This window comes from Rhinolophus hipposideros, assembly GCF_964194185.1.
Source record: "Rhinolophus hipposideros genome assembly, chromosome: X".
NCBI lineage: Eukaryota > Metazoa > Chordata > Mammalia > Chiroptera > Rhinolophidae > Rhinolophus > Rhinolophus hipposideros.
In genome coordinates this window covers 36,651,738-36,672,811 of record NC_138046.1, presented here as the reverse complement: position 1 = coordinate 36,672,811, position 21,074 = coordinate 36,651,738, and the positions used below count along the sequence as shown (strand labels likewise).

The window sequence follows — 21,074 nt, the reverse complement described above, 5'->3', positions numbered from 1 at the left end:
TTTCATGGTAACACTGAAATGATCAAATAATCATGTGCATTTGTTAACATGTGTGTTTTTTTTTTAATCTGCACCAACCCCCACCCCCTACTCTGCAAGTTTCATAACGGCAGGGACTGCATGTATATGGTTCACCATTTTATCTTCAGAGCCTAGAAGGAAAGGTGCCTGGCACAGAGGAGGAACTTGATAATCATAAATTTTAATGGTAGACATCATCAAAATGGCGGCGTGAGGTGAGCCTCTGTAAAGCTCCCCTGGAATTTACAACTAATCGGACAACAATAACTCCACAAAGGACTCCCTGCAGAGCAGACAGGCAAGACAAAGAGGCCCACTACTGAATTCACCTCCAGGTGGGTGAATCACGCAAGCGCAGGAGGAGGGAAGGGAGAAGTGCAGGGACTGAGCCGCACGGGCGCAGGATGCAGACCTAGCTCAGGGCTCCGAGCTCGCTGCATCCTGGAACTACCGCAGCTGCGGGAGAGGAAAGAACTCAGAATGCTAGGGCTCTGCCTATGGCCCACAGGGCTGAGGGGGCAGCATACAACACAGCTGAACCCAACGATCACAGCAGTGACCTCGGAGCAAAGACTGAGGGAAGAAGGCTGAAAACGGTGGTTTAAGCCCTCACTGCTGAGCGGAGAACAGAAGAATTAGGCACTGAAACTAGCCGCCCCCTCCCTACACTCCCAGAGCTTGCCCCACCCCCAACTGCCCCATGCTAGAAGCGATAAAGTAGCAGTGTCAGATCAAAAGGACAGGATATTTGCTATTCTCAGAAATCTGGACTGCATAACAGATTCACAGCCCAACTAGTTCCGGCAAAGGGGAGGGAGCTGTGGAAGCAGGACTGCTGTGGTAGTGGTCGCCGCCATTGTCTGGGCCACCTCTCATAACTCACACCTTCCTTGGCCCCACCTATCTGGGCGGATCCCAGTAGGAGTAAACAGCATTGCTGAAACATACGGGGTCTGAATCGAGTGCAGAAAGAGCCTTGGAACTTCAAAAGCTCTCCGCACCCACACAGGGATGTGGCACCCTATGACCAAGGTGAACTATTAACAGAGGAGAGGCCCGTCTCCCAAGGAATCCCCCCATTGTGTGAGAAGCTGGAATAGTGCAGAGAAAACATAACACTACTGTTTCAGAGAGAAAAAAACAGGCTGCAGTCAGAGAGAAAATAAAACATTATACCAACAAGTATTGGAAAACAAAAGAAAGATGTCTTCCTATCAACGTGTTGCAGAAGCCACTCCTGTAGAGGTCTAGGAAGAGAAATAATAAATCAGTAATTGCCATGAGTAACCAAGGCAACAAGATAGCTCAGAAAGAAAGTGAAAAGTCTCCAGAAAAGGAACTTAAACATATGGAAATATGTGACTTAAATGATAGAGAATTCAAGATTGCTGTTCTAAAAAACCTCAAAGAGATGCAAGAAAACACAGAAAGGCAATTTAATGAACTCAGAAATGCAATCAAAGAACAACATGAGCATTTTACGAAAGAGATAGAAATTTTAAAAAAGAACCAAATGGAATTTCTGGAGATTAAGAACTCAATAGAAGGAATTAAGAATGAAATAACCAGCTTAGGTAGTAGAGTTGACCAGATGGAGGAAAGAATCTGTGAAATCGAAGATAGAAACCTGGAAATTACACACATGGAAAAAGAAAGAGACTTGACACTTAAAAGAAATGAAAGAACTCTACAAGAAAGTTCTGACTCTATCAGAAAGAGCAATATAAGAATAATGGGCATACAAGAAGGAGAAGAAAGGCAGAAGGGAACAGAGAATATATTCAAAGAAATTGTCAATGAGAACTTCCCAAATTTGTGGACAGAATAGGATCCTCGAATCCAAGAAGCAAATAGAACACCTAATTACCTCAATCCCAACAGGCCTTCTCCAAGGAACATTGTATTGAAGCTGTCTAAAATTAACAACAAAGACAGAGTCCTCAAGGCAGCCAGGGAAAAGAAGACGGTAACCTACAAAGGAAAGCCCATTAGATTATCATCAGATTTTTCAGCAGAATCTCTACAAGCCAGGAGGGAGTGGAAACAAATATTCAAACTATTGAAAGAGAAATCATGAGCCAAGCATAATATATCCAGCAAAGATATCCTTTAGATATGAAGAAGGAATAAAGACCTTTCCAGACATCCAGAAGCTGAGGGAATTTTCTAATACACGACCTGCACTACGAGAAATACTAAAGGACGCTATTCGACCACCATCAACAGGGACAACTTGTGGCAACAGAAATATAAAAAGGGGGAGACTAAAGGCATGAACCGGAATATGGGAATGGAGAAAGTAAGCGGGCTGAAGAAAATGGATTACAATAAATATCAAAATTTTTTTTACATAATCGTATGCGTAACCACTCAAAAAAAAAATCCAGAGCTGAAATATATACTGTAATAAAAGAAGAAACAGACGGAAACATCATAGAATACCACCTCACAGAAATAACAGAAAACAACAAAAAGGCAAAGAAACAATGGACACACAGCCTTACCAGAAAAACTAAAGAAAGAATGATAGAAAATCCTCACGTATCAATAATCACCCTAAATGAAAATGGACTGAACTCACCAATAAAAACGCACAGAGTGGCAGATTGGATCAAAAAACTAAACCCAACCATATGCTGTCTCCAAGAGACACATCTCAGCTACAAGGACAAGAATAGACTCAAAATGAAAGGGTGGAAATTGGCACTCCAAGCAAATGGTACCCAAAGAAAATCAGGTGTGGCCATAATGATATCAGATGAAACAGACTTCAGGGTGAAAAAGATAACAAGAGACAAAGATGGACTTTCATAATGGTAAAGGGGACTATACAACAAGAAGACATAACAGTCATCAATATTTATGCCCCCAATCAGGGAGCACCGAAATATACCAAGCAACTACTAACAGAACTAAAGGGAGAAATTGACCAAAACACAATTATACTAGGGGACTTAAATACATCATTGACAGCTATGGATAGATCATCCAAACGGAAAATAAATAACGAAATTGCAGCCCTAAATGACACATTAGATGAAATGGACATCATTGACATATATAGAGCACTTCATCCTAAAACATCAGACTATACATTCTTTTCGAGTGAACATAAAACATTCTCAAGGATAGACCATATATTGGGGCATGAAAGCAGCCTCAGCAACTTTAAGAATATTGAAATCATACCAAGCATATTCTCTTATCACAAGGCTTACAAATTGGATATCAACCACGAAACAAAAGCAGAAAAAACACAAATACATGGAGATTAAACACCATACTAGTAAATAACGACTGGATCGAACAAGAAATTAGAGGAGAGATCAAAAGATGCATAGAAACAAATGACAATGAAACTACATCCTACCAAAATATTTGGGATGCAGTGAAAGCATTTTAAGAGGGAAATTTATATCATTGCAAGCATATATCAAGAAACAAGAAAAATCCCAAATAGATAACCTCATGTTACACCTTAAAGAACTAGAAAAAGAAGAACAAGTGAAACCCAAGGTCACCAAAAGAAAAGAAATAACAAAAATCAGAGCAGAGCTCAATGAAATAGAGAACAAAAAGAAAATAGAAAAAATTAATGTGACAAAGCACTGGTTCTTTGAAAAATATAATACAATCAACAAACCCTTGGCTAGAATCACGAAGATAAAGAGAAAGAAGACAATAATTAACAAAATCAGACATGAAAAAGGGGAAGTTATCATGGACACCACAGAAATACAAAGGATCATTCAAGAATACTATGAAGGTCTATATGCCACCAAATTCATTAACCTAGAAGAAATGGACAAGTTCTTAGAAACATATAGCCTTCCAAGGCTAACCATGAAGAACTGGAAAATCTAAACAGACCAATCACCAGTAAACAAATTGAATCAGTCATCCAAAAGCTTCCCAAAAGCAAAAGTCCGGGACCAGATGGTTTCACTAGTGAATTCTACCAAACCTTTAAACAGGATCTAATACCAATCCTGCTCAAACTCTTCCAAAAAATTGAAGAAGAGACATTACTCTCTAAATCATTTTATGAGGCCAAGATTACCCTGATACCAAAACCGGGTAAAAACAACACAAAAAAAAGAAAACTACAGACCTATATCTCTGATGAATACTGATGCAAAAATCCTAAACAAAATTCTAGCAAATCAAATACAACAATGCATTAAAAAGATTATTTATCATGACCCAGTGGGTCATTCCTAGGGCACAAGGATGGTTCAACATCTGCAAATCCATCAATGTGATACAACACATAAACAAAATGAAGGACAAAAATAATTTGATTATATCAATAGATGCAGAAAAAGCATTTGACCAGATACACCATCCAATTATGATTAAATCACTTAATAAAATAGGTATAGAAGGAAAATACCTTAACATAATAAAGGCCATCTATGACAAGCCCTCAGCTAATCTCGTAATTTTAGGTGAAAAACTGAAGCCCTTTGCTCTACATTCGGGAACACGACAGGGCTGTCCCCTATCACCTCTGCTTTTCAACATAGTGTTGGAAGTCCTTGCCAGAGCAATCAGGCAAGAGAAAGAAATAAAAGGCATCAAATTGGGAATGAAGAAGCTAAATTTGCACTCTTTGCAGATTGCATGATGCTGTATATTTAAAACCCTAAAGACTCCACCAAAAAGCAGTTAGAAACAATCAATGAATACAGTAAAGTTGCTGGCTGCAAAATCAATGTACAAAAGTCCATTGCATTTCTATATACTAACAATGAAATCTCAGAAAAAGAAATACAAAAAACAATTCCTATTGCAATTACAGCAAAAAGAATAAAATACCTAGGAATAAACTTAACCAAGGATGTGAAGTATTTATATGCTGAAAACTATAAGAAATTGAAGAAGACACAAAGAAATGGAAAGACATGACAAAATGGATGGATCTTGAGAGTATAATACTAAGTGAAATAAGTCAGACAGACAAAGCAGAGAACCCTATGATTTCACTGATATGTTGTATATAAACCAAAAAGAACAAGACAAACAAATGAGAAAGAAAAACTCATACACACAGACAATAATTTAGTGGTTACCAGAGGGTAAGGGGGTGGGGGGTGGGTGATGAGGGTAAAGAGGATCAAATATATGGTGATGGAAGGAGAACTGACTCTGGGTGGTGAACACACAATGGGATTTATAGATGATGTAATACAGAATTGTACACCTGAAATCTATGTAAATTTACTTATAATTGTCACCCCAATAAATTTAATTAAAAAAAAGAGAAATGGAACGACATTCCATTCTCATGGATTGGAAGAATCAACATAGTTAAAATGGCCATATTCCCCAAAGCAATATACAGATTTAATGCAATCCCCATCAAAATCCCAATGGCATTTTTTTAAAGAAATAGGGGAAAAAAAATCATCAGATTTGTTTGGAACCACAAAAGACCCCGAATAGCCAAAGCAATCTTTAAAAGAACAATGCTGGCGGTATCACACTGCCTGACTTTAGCTTGTACTACAGGACTACAATAATCAAAACAGCATGGTATTGGCAGAAAAACAGACATATAGAACAATGGAATGGAATTGAGAACCCAGAAATAAAACCACATAAATATGGACAGATAAGTTTTGACAAAGAAGCTAAAAACATACAATGGAGGAAAGACAGCCTCTTCAATAAATGGTGCTGGGAGAATTGGATAGCCACGTGCCAAAGAATGAAACTGGACTGTTGTCTGTCACCATGTACCAAAATTAATTCAAAATGGAACAAAGACTTAAGCATAAGACCTGACACAATAAACTGCATAGAAGAAAATATAGGTACTAAACTTATGGACCTTGGATTCAAAGAGCATTTCATGAATTTGACTCCAAAGGCAATGGAAGTAAAAGCTAAAATAAACAAATGGGACTATATGAAACTTAAAAGTTTCTGCACAGCAAAAGAAACCATCGACAAAATAAAGAGGCAACCGATTAAATGGGAGAAGATTTTTGCAAACAGCTTCTCCGATAAGGGTCTAATATCCAAAATATACAAGGAACTCATGAAACTCAACAACAAAAAAACAAACAACCCAATAGAAAAATGGGCAGAGGACCTGAAGAGACATTTCTTCAAAGAGGACTTACAAATGGCAAATAGACATATGAAAAAATGCTCAACATCACTAATCATCAGAGAAATGAAAATAAAAACCACAATGAGGAAAAATGGCGGCGTGAGGTGAGCCTCTGTAAAGCTCTCCTGGAATTTACAACTAATGGGACAACAATAACTCCACAAAGGACTCCCTGCACAGCAGACAGGCAAGAGGAAGAGGTCCACTACTGAATTCACCTCCAGGTAGGTGAATCGCGTGAGAGGGGGAGGAGGGAAGGGAGAAGTGCGGAGACGGAGCCGCGCGGGCGCAGGACGCAGACCTAGCTCAGTGCTCCGAGCTCGCTGCATCCCGGAACTACCTCAGCTGCAGGAGAGGGAAGGACTCGGACTGCTAGGGCTCCGCTTACGGCCCACATGGCTGAGGGGGCAGCATATAACACAGCTGAACCCAACGTTCACAGCAGAGACTGAGGGAAGAAGGCTGAAAACCGTGGTTAAAGCCCTCACTGCCAAGCAGAGAACTGAAGCCTTAGGCACTGAGACTAGCCGCCCCTCCCTACGCTCCCAGAGCTCGCCCCGCCCCCACCTGGCTGGTGCTAGAAGCGATAAAGTAGCAGTGTCGGATCAAAGGACAGAATATTTGCTGCTCTGAGAACTGTGGACCGAAGAAACAGATTCGCAGCCCAACTAGTTCCGGCAAAGGGGAGGGAGCTGTGGAAGCAGGACTGGCTGTGGTGGTGGTCGCCGCAATTGCTCTGGGCCACATCTCACAACTCACCCCGCCCCTGGCCCCACCTATCTGGGTGGATCCCTGCAGGAGTAAACAGAACTGCTGAAACATACGGGCTCTGAATGAGGGGCAGAGGAGCTTTAAAACTTCAAAAGCTCTCCGCACCTTCACAGGGACGTGGCGCCCTATGACCCAGGTGAACTGTTAACAGAGGAGAGGCCCGTCTCCAAGGGAATCCCCCCATTGTGTCAGAAGCTGGAAAAGTGCAGAGAAAATATAGCACTACTGTGTCAGAGAGACCTCTTCCTATCAACCTGTTGAAGAAGCCTCTCCTGTAGATGTCTAGGAAAAGAAATAATAAATCAGTAATTGCCATGAATAACCAAGGCAACAAGACAGCTCAAAAAGAAAGTTAAAAGTCTCCAGTAAAGGAATTTAGAGATATGGAAATATGTGACTTAAATGATAGAGAATTCAAGATTGCAGTTCTGAAAAACCTCAAAGAGATGCAAGAAAACACAGAAAGGCAATTTAATGAACTCAGAAACGCAATCAAAGAACAACATGAGCATTTTACGAAAGAGATTGAAATTTTTAAAAAGAACCAAATGGAATTTCTGGAGATTAAGAACTCAATAGAAGAAATTAAGAATGATTAACCACCTTAGGTAGTAGAGTTGACCAGATGGAAGAAAGAATCAGTGACATCGAAGATAGAAACCTGGAAATTACACAGATGAAAGAAGAAAGAGACTTGAGACTTAAAAGAAACGAAAGAACTCTACAAGAACTTTCTGACTCCATCAGAAAGAGCAATATAAGAATAATGGGCATACCAGAAAAAGAAGAAAGAGAGAAGGGAACAGAGAATATACTCAAAGAAATTGTCAATGAGAACTTCCCAAATTTGTAGACAGAACTGGATTCTCGAATCCAAGAAGCAAATAGAACACCTAATTACCTCAATCCCAACAGGACTTGTCCAAGACACATTGTATTGAAGCTGTCTAAAATTAACTCCAAAGAAAGAATCCTCAAGGCAGCCAAGGAAAAGAAGACGATAACCTACAAAGGAAAGCCCATTAGATTATCATCCGATTTTTCAGCAGAAACTCTACAAGCCAGGAGGGAGTGGAACCAAATATTCAAACTATTGAGAGAGAGAAATCATGAGCCAAGAATAATATATCCAGCAAAGATATCCTTTAGATATGAAGGAGGAATAAAGACCTTTCCAGACATACAGAAGCTGAGGGAATTTTCTAATACACGACCTGCACTACAAGAAATACTAAAGGAGGCTATTCGACCACCATCAACAGGGACAATTTGTGGCAACCGAAAAAGGGGGAGCGTAAAGGCCTGAACCGGAATATGGGAATGGAGAAAGTAAGCGTGCCGAAGAAAATGGAATACTCTAAATATCAAACTTTCTTTTACATAATCTTAAGGGTAACCACTCAAAAAAAATCCAGAACTGAAATATGTACTGTAATAAAAGAAGAAACAGAGGGAAACATCATAGAATACCACCACACAGAAATAATAGACAACAAAAAGGCAAAGAAATAATGGAGTCACAGTCTTACCAGAAAACTAAAGATAGAATGACAGGAAATCCTCACGTATCAATAATCACCCTAAATGTAAATGGACTGAAGTCACCAATAAAAAGGCAAAGAGTAGCAGATTGGATCAAAAAACTAAACCCAACCATATGCTGTCTCCAAGAGACACATCTCAGCTACAAGGACAAGCATAGACTCAAAATGAAAGGGTGGAAATTGTCACGCCAAGCAAATGGTACCCAGAGAAAATCAGGTGTGGCCATAATGATATCAGATGAAACAGACTTCAGGGTGAAAAAGATAACAAGAGACAAAGATGGACTTTCATAATGGTAAAGGGACTATACAACAAGAAGACATAACAGTCATCAATATTTATGCCCCCAATCAGGGAGCACCAAAATATACCAAGCAACTACTAACAGAACTAAAGGGAGAAATTGACCAAAACACAATTATACTAGGGGACTTAAATACATCATTGACAGCTATGAATAGATCATCCAAACAGAAAATAAATAACGAAATTGCAGCCCTAAATGACACATTAGATGAAATGGACATCATTGAAATATATAGAGCAATTCATCCTAAAACATCAGACTATACATTCTTATCGAGGGAACATAAAACATTCTCAAGGATAGACCATATATTGGGGCATGAAAGCAGCCTCAGCAACTTTAAGAATATTGAAATCATACCAAGCATATTCTCTGATCACAAGCCTTCAAATTGGATATCAACCACGAAAGGAAAGCAGAAAAAACACAAATACATGGAGATTAAACACCATACTAGCAAAGAACGACTGGATCAAAGAAGAAATTAGAGGAGAGATCAAAAGATACATAGAACCAAATGACAATGAAAGTACATCCTACCAAAGTTTTTGGGATGCGGCGAAAGCAGTTTTAAGAGGGAAATTTATATCGTTACACGCCTATCTCAAGAAACAAAAAAAATCCCAAATAAATAACCTCATGTTATACCCCAAAGAACTAGAAAAAGAAGAACAAGTGAAATCCAAGGTCAGCAGAAGAAAGGAAATAACAAAAATCAGAGCAGAGCTAAATGAAATAGAGAACAAAAAGGCAATAGAAAAAATTAATGTGACAAAGAGCTGGTTCTTTGAAAAAATTAATAAAATCGACAAACCCTTGGCTAGACTCACTAATAAAAAGAGAGAAGACACTAATTAACAAAATCAGAAATGAGAAATGGGAAGTTATCACGGACACCACAGAAATACAAAGGATCATCCAAAAATACTCTAAAGGACTATGTGCCACCAAATTCAATAACCTAGAAGAAATGGACAAGTTCTGAGAAACATATAGCCTTCCAAGGCTGAACCATGAAGAACTGGAAAATCTAAACAGACCGATCACCAGTAACAAAATTGAATCAGTCATCCAAAACCTTCCCAAAAGCAAAAGTCCGGGACCAGATGGCTTCACTAGTGAATTCTACCAAACCTTCAAACAGGATCTAATACCAATCCTGCACAAACTCTTCCAAAAAATTGAAGAAGAGTTAGTACTCCCTAACTCATTTTATGAGGCCAACATTACCCTGATACCAAAACCTGGTAAGGACAACACAAAAAAAGAAAACTACAGACCTATATCTCTGATGAATACTGATGCAAAAATCCTAAAGAAAATGTAGGAAATCGAATACAACAATGCATTAAAAAGATTATTCATCATGACCAAGTGAGGTTCATCCCTGAGGCACAAGGATGGTTCAACATTCGCAAATCCATCAATGTGATACATCACATAAACAAAATAAAGGACAAAAATCATATGATTATATTAATTGATGCAGAAAAAGCATTTGATAAGATACAACATCCATTTATGATTAAAACACTTAATAAAATAGGTATAGAAGGAAAATACCTCAACATAATAAAGGCCATGTATGACAAGCCCTCAGCTAATCTCATAATTAATGGTGAAAAACTGAAGCCCTTTGCTCTACGTTCAGGAACACGACAGGGCTGTCCCATATCACCTCTGCTTTTCAACATAGTGTTGGAAGTCCTCGCCAGAGCCATCAGGCAAGAGAAAGAAATAAAAGGCGTCCAAATTGGGAATGAAGAAGTTAAAATATCACTCTTTGCAGATGATATGATGCTATATATAGAAAACCCTAAAGACTCCACCAAAAAGCTGTTAGAAACAATCAATGTATACAGTAAAGTTGCTGGCTACAAAATCAACGTACAAAAGTCCATTGCTTTCCTATATACCAACAATGAAATCTCAGAAAAAGAAATACAAAAAAACAATTCCCTTTGCAATTGCAGCAAAAAGAATAAAATACCTAGGAATAAATTTAACCAAGGATGTGAAGGATTTATATGCTGAAAACTATAAGACATTTTTGAAAGAAACTGAAGGTGACACAAAGAAATGGAAGGACATTCCGTGCTCATGGCTTGGAAGAATCAACATAGTTAAAATGGCCATATTACCCAAAGCAATATACAAATTTAATGCAATCCCCATCAAAATCCCAATGGCATTTTTTAAAGAAATAGAACCAAAAATCACCAGATTTCTTTGAAACCACAAAAGACCCCGAATAGTCAAAGCAATCTTAAGAAAAAAGAACAGTGCTGGAGGTATCACACTGCCTGACTTTAGCTTGTACTACAGGGCTACAATAATCAAAACAGCATGGTATTGGCGGAAAAACAGACACATAGACCAATGGAATAGAATTGAGAACCCAGAAATAAAACCACATAAATATGGACAGATAATTTTTGACAAAGAAGCTAAAAACATACAATGGAGAAAAGACAGCCTCTTCAATAAATGGTGCTGTCAGAATTGGATACCAACGTGCAAAAGAATGAAACTAGACTGTTATCTGTCACCATGTACCAAAATTAATTCAAAATGGATCAAAGACTTAAGCATAAGACCAGACACAATAAACTGCATAGAAGAAAACCAAGGCACTAAACTTATGGACCTTGGGTTCAAAGAGCATTTTATTAATTTGACTCCAAAGGCAATGGAAGTAAACGATAAAATAAATAAATGGGACTATATGAAACTTAAAAGTTTCTGCACAGCAAAAGAAACCATCGACAAAATAAAGAGGCAACCGATTAAATGGGAGAAGATTTTTGCAAATAGTTCCTCCGATAAGGGTCTAATATCCAAAATATACAAGGAACTCATGAAACTCAACAACAAAAAAACAAACAACCCAATTGAAAAATGGGCAGAGGATCTAAAGAGACATTTCTCTAAAGAGGACTTACAAATGGCAAATAGACATATGAAAAAATGCTCAACATCACTAATCATCAGAGAAATGCAAATAAAAACCACAATGAGATATCACCTCACCCCAGTCAGAATGGCTATCATCAACAAGACAAATAGCAACAAGTGTTGGAGAGGCTGTGGAGAAAAAGGAACCCTCATACACTGTTGGTGGGAATGCAGACTGGTGCAGCCGCTATGGAAGGTAGTGTGGAGGTTCCTCAAAAAACTACAAATAGAATTTCCATATGACCCAGCAATCCCTCTCCTGGGTATCTACCCAAAGAATCTGAAATCATTTATACATAAAGACACGTGTGCTCCAATGTTCATTGCAGCTTTGTTTACGGTGGCCAAGACATGGCAACAAACAAAATGTCCTTCGATAGATGAATGGATAAAGAAGTTGTGGTATATATACACAATGGAATACTATTCAGCGTTAAGGAAAGATGATATAGGAACATTTGTGACAACATGGATGGATCTTGAGAATATAATGTTAAGCGAAATAAGTCAGACAGAAAAAGCAGAGAACCCTATGATTTCACTGATATGTGGTATATAAACGAAAAACAAGACAAACAAATGAGAAAAAAAAACTCATAGACACAGACATAGTTTAGTGGTTACCAGAGGGTAAGGGGGGTGGGAAGAGGGAGATGAGGGTAAGGAAGATCAAATATATGGTGATGGAAGGAGAACTGACTCTGGGTGGTGATCACACAATGGGATTTATTGATGATGTAATACGGAATTGTACACCTGAAATTATGTAATTTCATTAACAATTGTCACCCCAATAAATAAATTAAAAAAAAAAACCACAATGAGATATCACCTCATCGCAGTCAGAATGTCTATCATCAACAAGACAAATAGCAAAGTGTTGGAGAGGCTGTGGAGAAAAAGGAACACTCATACACTTTTGGTGGGAATGCAGACTGGTGCAGCCACTATGGAAGGCAGTGTGGATGTTCTTCAAAAAATTACAAATAGAATTACCATGTTACCCAGCAATCCCTCTCCTGGGTATCTATCTAAAGAATTTGAAATCATTTATACATAAAGACACGTGTGCTCCAATGTATATTGCAGCTTTGTTTACCGTGGCCAAGACATGGAAAAAACCAAAATGTCCTTCGATAGATGGATGGATAAAGAAGTTGTGGTATACATACACTATGGAATACTATTCAGCGTTAAGGAAAGATGATATAGGAGCATTTGTGACAACATGGATGGATCTTGAGAGTATAATGCTAAGCGAAATAAGTCAGACAGAAAAAGCAGAGAACCATATGGTTTCACTGATATGTGGTATATAAACCAAAAACAACAAAAGAACAAGACAAACAAATGAGAAACAAAAACTCATAGACACAGACAATAGTTTAGTGGTTACCAGAGTGTAAGGGAGGTGGTGGTTGGGAGTTGAGGGTAAGGGGGATCAAATATATGGTGATGGAAGGAGAACTGTTTCTGGGTTGTGAACACACAATGAGATTTATAGATGATGTAATACAGAATTGTACACCTGAAATTATGTAATTTTATTAACAATTGTCACCCTAATATATTTAAAAAAGCAAAAGAAATTACCTGAACAATAGAATTTGCTTAGCAACTATATTTAAAAGGTGTTGCTTCCATAGTGAAAATACTAATAATAGCACCTAGAGACGAATTGTGAAATGCTAATGTAGACTTCCTTATTCTTTCACGCTCCTAGAGCTATCAACATTAATCAGTGAACTGGGAGATCAATCAATTGTACACCAAGCATCTACTCAGTATAAAACACTTTGGAAGTAAAATTATCATTATATGCAGATGATATGATACTATATAGAGAGAACCCTAAACACTCCACCAAGAAACTATTAGAACTGATAGATGAATTTAGTCAATGTAGCAGGATACAAAATTAATATTCAGAAATCAGTTGCATTTGTATATACGAATAATAAAACATCAGAAGAAGAAATTTTTAAAAACTCCCATTTACAATTGCTCCAAAGTCTCCAAATTATAAGACACTGAAGGAAGAAATGAAGGAAGATATAAACACATTCCATGTTCATGGATAGGAAGAATTAATATAGTTAAAATGTCCATACTGCCTAAGGCAATATACATATTCAACGCAATTCCTATCAAGCTACCAATGACGTTTTTCACAGAAATAGAACATATAATCCTAAAATTTATATGGGACCATAAAAGACCCCGGATAGCCTCTGCAATCTTGAGAAACAAGAACAAAGTGGGAGATATAACAATACCTGACTTCAAATTATACTACAAGGCTACAGTAATCAAAACAGCATGGTACTGGCATAAAAACAAACACATAGATCAATGGAACAGAATAGAGAGTCCAGAAATAAATCCATGCCTATATTGCCATTTAATCAATGACAATGGAAGCAAGAATGTACGATGGGGTAAAGACAGTCTGTTCAATAAGTGCTGTTGGGAAACCTGGACAGACACATGCAAAGAAATGAAGCTGGACCACCTCCTTACACCATATACAAAAATAAACTCAAAATGGCTTAAAGATTTAAATGTAAGATCTGAAACCATAAAATTCCTAGAAGAAAATATAGGAAGAAACTTCACAGACATTACCCAGAGTAGGATTTTTACTGATATATCCCCTCGAGCTAGGGAAGTAAGAGAAAAAATAAACATGTGGGATTACATCAAACTAAAAAGTTTTTTTTTTACAGCAAAGGAAACCATCAATAAAACAAAAAGGGATCCTACTGAATGGGAAGATACTTGCCAATGATATATCTGATAAGGGATTAATATCACAAATCTATAAAAAACTTACGCAACTCAACTCCAAAAAAACAAACAACCCAATTAAAAAATGGGCAGAGCAACTAGTTCCGGCAAAGGGGAGGGAGCTGTGGAAGCAGGACTGCCTGTGGTGGTGGTGGTTGCCACCATTGCTCTGGGCCACCTCTCACAACTCACCCCGCGCCTGGCCCCACCTATCTGGGCAGATCCCTGCAGGAGTAAACAGAACTGCTGAAACATACGGGCTCTGAATCTGGTGCAGAAAGAGCTTTGGAACTTCAAAAGCTCTCTGCATATCAACACGGGACACTGCGCCCTATGACCTAGGTGAACTGTTAACAGAGGTGAAGCCCGTCTCCCAGGGAATCCCCCCATTGTGTGAGAAGCCTGAATAGTGCAGAGAAAACAGCACTACTGTGTGAGCGAGAAAAAATAAGGCTACATTTGGAGAGAAAATAAAACATTCTACCAACAAGCACTGTAAAACAAAAGAAAGACCTCTTCCTATCAACCTGTTGCAGAAGCCACTCCTGTAGATGTCTAGGAAGAGAAATAGTAAATCAGTGATTGCCATGAATAACCAAGGCAACAAGATAACTCAGAAAGAAAGTGAAAAGTCTCCAGAAAAGGAACTTAGAGATATGGAAATATGTGATTTAAATGACAGAATTCAAGATTGCAATTCTGAAAAAACTGAACAAGATGCAAGAAGACACAGAAAGGCAGTTTAATGAACTCAGAAACACAATCAAAGAACACCATGGAAAAAAAAATGGGCAGAAATCTTGAAGAGACATCTTCCTAGAGAGGACATACAGATGGCAAACAGACATATGAAGAAATGTTCAACCTCACTAACCATCAGAGAAATGCAAATAAAAACTACAATGAGATACCACCTCACCCCAGTCAAAATGGCTATCATCAATATATCAATAAAAAAATAATAATAAAAAAATAAATCAACAAGCAACAAGTGCTGGCGCGGATGTGGAGAAAAGGGACCGTTTCTGCACTGTTGGTGGGCTTGCAGATTGGTGTGCCCACTATTGAAAACAGTATGGCAGTATCTCAAAAATCTGAAAATGGAACTACCCTATGATCCAGTAATTCCACTCCTAGGTATCTATCCAGAGAAACCCAAAACCCCAATTCAAAAATCTGTATGCACTCCTATGTTTATTGCAGCACTATACACAATAGCCAAGACATGGAAACAACCGAAATGTCCATCGGTAGATGACTGGATTAAGAAACTGTGGTACATTTATACAATGGAGTATTACGCAGCCATAAAGAAGAAAGAAATCTTACCATTTGCAACAACATGGATGGACCTAGAAAACATTATGTTAAGTGAAATAAGTCAGACAGAGAAAGACAAGTACCATATGATCTCAGTTATATGTGGAATCTAAAGAAGAGAATAAGTGAATGAACTAATCAGAAACAGTTTTGGAGACAAAGAGGAAAAACTGAGGGTTGTTAGATGGGCGACGGGGTGGGGATAAGGAGGAAGGTGAGGGGATTAGAAAACAGTCGGTAACCACAAGCTGGCCACAGGGTTTTGAAAATTAATTTGGGGAACGTATTCAATAATGTTGTAAAGATTTTGTTGGGTATCTGATGGACATGCGTCCTATTTGGGAGACCACCTCAGGGATACTGTGGATACCTGATCATGGCATTGTACACCAGAAGCAAAACATTAATGAATGCCAACTATAATTTTATATATATAATGTGATGGCTCGGTGTGAGGTCGGAGGGATAGTGGATGGGGGGAGGGGGATTCACAGTATGAGGGATATAAATGATGAACATCTAAGTATTACCTTGTCTTGTACACCTGAAACTAATAAATTAAAATTTAAAAAACCCAAGAGTTAAAACTATATTTCCCCGAGACTAAGACCTAGCCAGATCATCAGCTCTAATGCGTCTTTTGGAGCGAAATTTAATGTAACGCCCGGTCTTATTTTAATATAATATAAGACAGGGTCTTTAAAATATAATATAATATAGTATAATATAATATAATATAATGTAATATAATATAATATAATATAATACCGGGTCTCTTATTAATTTTTGCTCCAAAAGATGCATTAGAGCTGATGGTCCGGCTAGGTCTTATTTTTGGGGAAACAAGGTTTAATGACAATTGGGCATGTTTCTCAAGAAAGAGTGAGACAGAGACAGGCTCAGGGACTCAGGTAGGGCACACCAAGTGATTGGTACTGGTCTTGCCATGCTTTTCCTTTCTCAAAAATTCTCGGGGCTGGCCTGGTGGCTCAGGCGGTTAGAGTTCCATGCTCCTAGCTCCGAAGGTTGCCTGTTTGATTCCCACATGGGCCAGTGGGCTCTCAACCACAAGGTTGCCAGTTCAATTCCTCGAGTCCCGCAAGGGATGGTGGGTAGCGCCCCCTGCAACTAAGATTGAACACGGCACCTTGAGCTGAGCTGCCCCTGAGCTCCCAAATGGCTCAGTTGGTTGGAACGCATCCTCTCAACCACAAGGTTGCCGGTTTGACTCCCACAAGGGATGGTGGGCTGTGCCCCCTGCAACTAGAAAATGGCAACTGGACCTGGAGAGCTGCGCCCTCCACAATTAAGACTGAAAGAACAACAACTTGAAGCTGAACGGCACCCTCCACAACTAAGATTGAAAGGACAACAACTTGACTTGGGGAAAAAAAAATTCTTAACATCTCCTTATTTCTCACTGCATGAAATAACAAGTTCTTTTCAAGGTTCTCCAAAAGGTGACCCTTCCCCTCCCCCATCAGCCTTATATTACATCATACCCCTGTGTCCATCCCGCAATCTAGCTAGGCCAGTCTTCCTTGAGTTCCTTCAAACATGTTGATCGCCTCAGCCAAATGTCTTCTATCCCTATATAAGTCCCACCCAATCTTCAAAGCCTTGCTCACATCCCACCTCTTTTATGAAACCTCTGTGACAGTAAATAGTAAAATGCTTTCAAGTTCAAGAGCTGGTGTCAAGCTGACCTAGGTTCAAATCCAACCTCTGCCATTGACCAGCTAGGTAATTCATCTAACCTCTTTGAGCTTCAGAAGATGATAATGATAAAGGCCTACGTTACAGAATTTTTGAAGGATTAAGGGAAATGATGCAAGTAAAATACTTAACCCTCAATAAGTACTCAATTAATATGAGCTCCTGTTATTGCTATGGCTGAATTTCCTCTCCTCCTTTAAGTGACCCAGCTTACACTGTCTCTGTTGAGTAAAGGCCTACTGGATTTCATGCGGTCTACCTTTGCTCAGACTGGGCTCCATGCATTAGTCTACATCAGCCCCCAGCTTGGCTTTAAAGCTTCTTAAAGTTCCAGGAGCATGTTGGATATAACACAGTACTCATATAGATCCAAGTGGACTCTAAATCAGAGAGTTGCACATGTACCGCCACCCTGGCTCTGAAACAATCGGCAAAAGTCCCTCTGCCTAGCAAAGGTAAGAATGCATGCTAGAAAGATAAACATGTAGCCAGTCTCTATGACAGACAGCTGCTTCAACATTTGAAGGAAATCTCTCTCTCTCTCTCTCTCTCTCTCTCTCTCTCTCTCTCTCTCTCTCTCTCACACACACACACACACACCCCACCACCACCACCACTGCCACCACCATAACCTTCACATTCCCAAACCTCTGTGCCTCACCTTTTCTTCTGATGCTGGAGATGACAAATGAAGCCACTCAAAGGCCACTTTTCTCCACAAGTGTATGATGGGAAACCCAAACAAATGGGCCACGCTACAGGTGTGATCTTTGGCTGGTACTACATGGAAAGCACATGACCCACCAAGATGGCTTGGGCTCACCCTGTCCCCCACAGTGTTACCTCCACCTCAAGTCAGGCCCCCCCATCATCCTCTGATATGCATAGCTGGGATTGCCTGGGCACCAGTGCCAGCAGGACTATTCCCCTTGTCACTTTTCTCTGTGCTTAACAAGAGTCAGAGTGAAAATACCCTCGTGCAAATTACTCCATGCTCTGAATGACTCTCTCCCAAACAAACAAACAAACCAAAAAAAAAAACAGGGCACAGAAAAAATGTGACTACTGGAATACCACACTCTTTAAAAAGCAAACAAAAAACAGAACTTGAGAGGTCCCAACTGCATTGTCCCAAAGAGTGGTTTTCTTAGCATTAAGACTGAGCCCTAACAATGCTGCTGCACAAGTTTACATTCTTTCAACAGCATGAAGTTCCAAAGTTAGATCAGAGGCAGGCAGGAAAACAATATAAATTTGGGAATGATATTTGATACCTCATTCTCAATCTAGAAAGGACAGAGAAAATGAAAAGGCCCAACGGGTAATTAGTCCTCATGCTGGAACCCAGTTTTCCAACACAAGTCACTCCTCAGAGTTGGCAGCAATGCAAAGTTCTCCGGTAGTGGTTGGCTTTAAATAAAATGGCAAAAAGCAGGAGGCCAAATATAAAGCAGACGTGGTCCCAAGGACTGAGACTCCATGATTCCCCCACGTTCAGGGATGGCATTTTCTCCTACAGCGTGGGTCTCTCCAACTTGCTTCTTCCCCTAGCCCCGCTGCCGCCCAACCCAGTTCAGGACCCCCTATCTCAGGCCTTGTGGGTGAGCCCTGCTTTTCCAGTCAGGAAACTGTCTGATTATACCCGCGCCAGAACAAGCCGAGATTCTTGACACTTCCCTGAAGCCAAGGACCAGATCATCAGTGGGGCAGGGGGAGGGCTGCTAATGATTAATTGGATGAGTGCAGCTGAAGCAGGGGGAAAGACGAGCGTCCTGGTGCCTGATATGGGAGTCTAACAGGAGAGCGCACCTTCAGTTACCACTAGCTGGATACCACTGCCAGCATACCCCAGGGGAGTGCCCCGAGTGACCTCGGCTGGAGCAGCGGCCGGAGCGCCCCCTAGTGCGGCCACTGCCGGAGGAGGTATGGCAAGGTCCATGATGAAGGGAGAGGACAAGGGGAAGAGCCTGGGCACATCTCTGGACAACCTGACTCTGCAGGGGTAGGTGGGGCGACCCAGATCTCCTGCGCATCTCCTTCCCAATCCCCACCGAAGGTCCAGAGTGGCCCTGTCTGCGAGGCCCCACAGCCCCCGTAGGCCAGGGCGGCCGGCCGGCCAAGCTGCAGCGGGACGCGGACGCCTTCTCTGTGAGCAGAGCTAGGGGCATTTACCGGGATCTTCAGGAGCCGCTGCGTCTCCGCTGGAGTAGCAGTCTGCTGCCTCCGCCTCCTTCTACCCGTCGCAGTCGCACCGGCAACGCTCCCAGTTGCTCCCTGCGACTGTGGCTGGCGTGGCCAGCTGTTGAAAGGCTGCGTCTCCAGCGCACCGGGCGCAAAAGCGTCCCCGCCGCATCCAAGTCAGCGACGCAAGCGCGTGCCTTGCTGCCAACGTCCCGTGCGGCCCTTGCTGCGGCTTCTTACCACCTCCCGGCTCCTGGCTGCGAGCTCGCAGGCTCACCTGCCTGCCCGCTCCAGTCAGTAGGCTCTCGCCTAGCCAATTGCCTCCCCGCGCGGGCTCCGCCCCCTCGCTGCCAACCCTCAACTTGCCCGCTGGACCAATGGCAACAGTGAACTAGTCCCGCCCCGTCGATTCCCGCGGGGCCAATTGCCTTCTCCTGAGGAGTCATTCAATAAGCCCCTCCCCGCTCGTGCGGCAAAGCGGGAGCCAAAGTTTATCCCAATGCTAGGTTGCTCCTGGCAATGGCCAGGCTTTACCCCGGCTCCCCAACCCCGCAAGAAGTTACGATGACTTAGAGGCTGCAACTTCCCTTGTCTGGCGACATCCAAGCGACTTATTTCCTTTGAACAAACGAGTATAAGGAAGCTAACGGAGAGGTACTGTTGTCCACCTCACCCCTGAGGAAGGACTTCTGAGAAATATACACCCACTTGGCCAGAATTTGTATATCACAGGGCCAGTAAGAGCCTCAGAGGTCATCCGCTGACTCTATCCACACTCGTTGCTTTGGGGTTTGGAGGTGTGTGTGTGTGTCCCTGCCCTCTAAGCTGGACAACTTCCAGTGACTCGCTAGCTCCTGGGACCGTGGCTTGGTTCTCTGCATCATAATTTGAGGCTGAGTGAAACTGGCCCCCCTGTGACTTCTGCCCCTTCCAGGCCACGCACAACCAACCTTGGCCTTCTTCCCATGGTGGTCCAACAATTTGAAGACAAATTTTCTGGCCCCGTAGTTTTTCCATGCTTTGTTGCTCCAATAACCTGGGGTCAAGTTTCTTTGAGTTTAAGACAATTCCTTTATATCTTTTGAAAGTGTAAGGCAGAATATGAGTCTATCCTACCCCGCTCCCCATGCCCCCAACTCTGGGGCACAAATCCTTCTGCCCAGAGCAGACCAGGACTCTCATGTTCTCTCTTGACTGCCATATCACAGATTTACTGTCATCTCACGTCTCGGCTATTGTTCATTGCTGCTGCTATCACAAGGCTCTGTTTTCTACTTGATTAATGGTAAATCTTATTGAGTTTTGTTGGAGGGGGTGCTAATTTCATTCTCTCTGTCAAGGTGCTAGCTTCTG

The 21,074-nt window shown here is 40.8% G+C and overlaps 1 protein-coding gene across 1 annotated transcript in view; it reads right to left on the bottom strand.

Moving 5' to 3' along the window:
* LOC308494706 (A-kinase anchor protein 17B-like) overlaps positions 1-20,054 on the bottom strand; it is a 42,953-nt gene extending 22,899 nt beyond the window's left edge. Inside the window, exon 1 of the mRNA XM_081042625.1 lies at positions 19,713-20,054. The gene's annotated coding sequence lies outside the window, so the exon portion shown is untranslated. The remainder of the gene's footprint in view (positions 1-19,712) is intronic.
* Between the last annotated feature and the right edge of the window lie 1,020 nt (positions 20,055-21,074).